The sequence below is a fragment of the Arachis hypogaea genome, chromosome 19 (assembly GCF_003086295.3).
Source record: "Arachis hypogaea cultivar Tifrunner chromosome 19, arahy.Tifrunner.gnm2.J5K5, whole genome shotgun sequence".
Classification (NCBI taxonomy): Eukaryota; Viridiplantae; Streptophyta; class Magnoliopsida; order Fabales; family Fabaceae; genus Arachis; species Arachis hypogaea.
In genome coordinates, this window is record NC_092054.1 from 86,748,069 (window position 1) to 86,752,706 (window position 4,638).

At 40.2% G+C, this 4,638-nt stretch overlaps 1 non-coding gene across 1 annotated transcript; it reads right to left on the minus strand.

Annotated features, from left to right (window-relative positions):
* Window positions 1-1,911: 1,911 nt before the first annotated feature.
* On the minus strand, window positions 1,912-2,018 carry LOC112781419 (small nucleolar RNA R71). Its single transcript, XR_003192197.1, has one exon. It is a non-coding gene; the product is annotated as a small nucleolar RNA R71 (small nucleolar RNA).
* Window positions 2,019-4,638: the final 2,620 nt, after the last annotated feature.

Sequence of the window (4,638 nt, forward strand, 5' to 3'; positions counted from 1 at the left end):
CCCAAGACTTGAAGAGCAAACTAGAACCTGAGAAGAGTAGTATATATAGGAGTAGCTTTGAATTGATAAAGGAGTTCTGGAGGCTGGAAAAAGAGAACTACTCTCTGTATTTTACCTTCTCTGCATTTTCTAGTTTTATGATGTATTCTCCATCTTTGTTTTCATTTTCAAGAGCTATGAACAACTAAACCCCTTTCATTGGTTTAGGGAGCTCTGTATTAATTTGATGGATCAATACTAATTTTCATTATTCTTCTTCTATCTTTTCTTTTGATTTTACTTGAAAGCTTTTGATCTTCATCCCATTGAGTAGTTATCTTGGAAAAGATGCTATTCAAACTTGGATCTCTTTTGAACCTTGAAAGAGGAATGAAGAGATCAAGCTAGAAATGCTTTCCCATGTTGGACCAAATTGGGTTTGGATGGGTATGTGACTATAACCCTCTCAATACGTGATTTGGGAAATGCATGTGGTATAATCAGTGACCATACTTCATCTCTTCTCATGAGCAATTGACCAAGAAATTGGCTATTGATCAAGACTTGAGATATTGAATTGCAAGAAATTGTAATTCAATCAATTAAGATTGCCAAGGAGATCAATGAGTGCATTGATTGAGGAAGAGATGAAAATGAACTTGATCCGGAGAATTGCAACATCTCCTAAGCCCAATGAACTCCCCATCTCTAATCTTACCCATTCTCTTTAATTTCTGCCATTTACTTTTATTAGCAAATCCCCCATTCCCATTTACAAATTCTGCAATTTATTTTCAGTCATTTACTTCCAGTCCTTTAATTCTAGCATTTACTTTTCTGTTATTTACATTCCCGCCATGTTATTACTTTTCTAGCAACTCTCAACCCAAATTCTGGATTCGCTCAACTAGAACATTCTTCTAATTAAAGTTGCTTGATCAATCAATCCCTGTGGGATTCGACCTCACTCTATTGTGAGTTTTTACTTGACGACAAATTCGGTACACTTGCCGAAGAGAGATTTGTTGAGAGACAAGTTTCCACCCGCATCAAGTTTATGGTGCCGTTGCCGGGGATTGATTGTGCATCAATAATGATTAAATTGGAAGATCACTAGATTGAGCATTTTTATTTTTTTGTGAATTTCATTTTCTGTTTGAGTGATTTACTTTTTGTTCTAGTTGAACTTCTTCCCTTCCCCCTCTACTCTTTTGTTTTTTTTTGTTATTTTCAATTCTGTTTGCTAACCCAATAACTGTTTGATATATTGCATCACCCACAACTAACAGTAATTCTGACACAAATACTTTCTGCACCTATCTTTTCTTGCTTGCACTTGATGGTTGTATGACAGGGAGAAGAAACGGGGCTTTAACTTCCTTCGATTCTGAACCTGAGAGGACCTTCCTTAGATTAAGGAGGGAGGCAAGAGGAAAGAAAGTGGTTGGTGCTGAGGAAGAAGAGGAATTCTTTGAATCAAACATGGAAGACAACATGGAAAACCATCATGAAGAAGAGGATCACAACCATGGGGGAGGAGGTAGAGCAAATCATGCTGGGGAGGATAGAAGAGTTTTGGGCTCTTACATCAATCCAAACCCAGGCAATTGTGGAAGTAGCATCCAAAAGCCAACAATCCATGCCAACAACTTTGAACTTAAACCACAGCTCATCACCCTTGTTCAGAACAACTGTTCGTTTGGAGGTGTTCAAGAAGACCCCAATCAACATTTGACCACCTTCCTGAGAATATGTGACACAGTGAAGTCTAATGGTGTTCACCCTGACGCTTATAGACTGCTCCTATTTCCATTCTCACTTAGGGACAAAGCAGCCAAGTGGCTGGAATTTTTCCCAAGGGAAAGCTTGACAACTTGGGAAGACGTGGTGAAAAAATTCTTAGCAAGATTTTACCCTCCTCAACGAATCAATAGGCTGAGAGCTGAGGTCCAAACTTTCAGGCAACAAGATGGTGAGACTCTATATGAAGCATGGGAGAGGTTTAAAGACCTAACAACGAGGTGCCCACCAGATATGTTCAACGAATGGGTGCAGCTGCACATTTTCTTTGAAGGACTCTCTTATGAGTCAAAGAAGGCCGTAGACCATTCATCCGGAGGATCTTTGAACAAGAAGAAGACTATTGAAGAAGCCATAGATGTTATTGAAACAGTAGCAGAGAACGACTACTTCTATACTTCCGAAAGAGGGAACACAAGATGAGTAATGGAGCTAAACAATGTAGATGCTCTGTTGGCCCAAAACAAGCTCATTATCCAGCAGCTGGCTGACCTCACCAAGAAGATGGAGATGAACCAAGTAGCAGCAATCTCCACTACATCAACAACCCAACTACATTGGGAATTTACCAAGGAAAAACTATGATCCATACTCCAAGACCTACAACCCTGGATGAAGAAACCACCCAAACTTTGGGTGGGAAAGTGAGCAAGATCAAAACCAAGACCAGAGATGTTACAACTCCAACAACAATGCAGCTCACCAGCAATTCACACAGAGGACATCTCAACATCCCCACAACAACACTTCTCCACACGCCTATCAAAATCAAAACAGCACATCTGCTCTGAATCACTCATCAATTGATGACAAGATCTCTAAGATTGAAGCCTTACTTGAAGGAATATGCCAAGAGATTCAAGAAAATAAGGTGTTCAAAGAGGAGGTGCGAGCCAATATTAAGAACCAGGGAGAGACCATCAGGAAGATGGAATTCCAGGTGGGATATTTAGCTGAGAAGATTCCCAAACCTACTGATAGCTTCCCAAGTGACACGGAGAAAAACCCCAAAGGAGAAGCAAAGAAAGTAAGATGGGAAGATTGCAAAATGGTCACTGCGAGTGATCAAGAGACTGAAGACAAGCAAGGCAAACTTTGCAAATAACCTGAAGACAACTCAACAAAGAAGGAGGATAGAGATCGCCAAGAACCAGAAATCTCACAACAAGAGCTACTGAAGCTCTATGCACCCTTCCCTCAACTGCTCAATGGTGCTGTGGGAAAGAGAATATACTCAAGGTTCCTAGGCTTGTTTGCATCTCTGTATGTAAACATACCATTCATCAAGGCAATTCAACAAATGCCTGCATTCATCAAGTATATGAAGGAACTTCTTCTCAGGAAAAGCTCACTCAAAGGAGGCCAGACTATAGTGATGAACAAGGAACGTAGTGCCCTTATTCAACCTGAGTTGCCTACAAAAAGAAGATCCCTTGTGCCATAGGTGAAACTATGTTCGATAGAGCACTATGTGATTTGGGGGCCAGCATTAACTTACTGCCCTTATCCCTGGCGAAGAGGCTGTAGATCAATGAGATAATACCCACAGATGTAATCATCAGACTGGTTGACAAAACTCAAAAGCAAGCAATAGGAGTGGTGGAAAATGTGTTGCTAAAGGTTGGGAAATACTTTCTCCCAACAGACTTTGTCATCCTATACATGGAAGAGAGTCACACTCATCCAATCATATTGGGAAGACCATTCCTAGCTACGGCCAGAGCACTTATCGATGTAGAGAAAGGGGAGCTAATATTGAGAATCCATGATGAACGACTCAGCTTCAATATTTTCAAACTCTCACAAGAAACAGATCAAGAGGACAAGGAAACAAGCACTGAAGCACAGCCAGTTCATTCTGAGATCCCCTTAATAGATAAACAAGGAAAACAGCAATTGCCACAGCTCAAGGAAAAGTTGGAGGAACCTAAACCTCTAGAGGCAGGTGAAGACAGCACCACAACTCCTTTAGAAAAAGAGGTCACCAAGGGGAAGGCAACATCAAAAGAAACAAAGAAGAAGGTACCAAGGAGGTGGAGGAACAAGAAAATCCCTATGGAAGACTTCTCTCCAGAGGATAGAGTTGTCTCAGCTTACTTCCCAGATATTCCCCCTAATCTCCCTACTGTACCATCTCAGTTACCCAAGGTCTTCACTATCAACAGAGTTCTTTCCCTAGAACATGTGGAGATCATTGATCCAACCAATGGATATAAGTCCACAGCAAGAGGGGAGGACTTTAAGCACTACCAACCACCCTGATGAAGGAAAAACGTCAAGCTAGTGACGCTAAAGAAGCGCTTCATGGGAGGCAACCCATGTTTTATATGTTTTTAAAATAATGAATAAATCAATGTTTATGAATTTCAACCCAAACTTGACAAAAACTTGGTGAAATCTTTGTCATGCAGTATATAGTGAAGAACAAGTTTGGTGTTCAAAGCAAACCAAGATGCATGCTAGTCTTGGGAGCTTTGAACAAAACTTTTCATCACATTGCTTCAAACTAAGTTTGGTGTCACCCCATGGTGCCACCAAAATGCATAAGGATACACAAGTAGTTAGTTAGTTGAAATTCATAAATAAACAAACTCTTTCTTCTATTTATTATTCTAGCCGTAGAGTTTGATTTTTACGATATTAATTTCTTTATTTTAAATCTTTATAGGAAAGGAAAAGAAGCATAAAAAGGGATTGATTGGACAATTAAATGGGAGAGATTTCACTACTTAATGAAGAGCACTACACACATGTCTCAAGAGGGAACGTATGGGGAAACGCTGCCATGCAACATTGGAGAAAGAAGACCCCTGAAGACCGAACCAATCACTCTCATTAAGTGATGATCCTTGTCCTTCC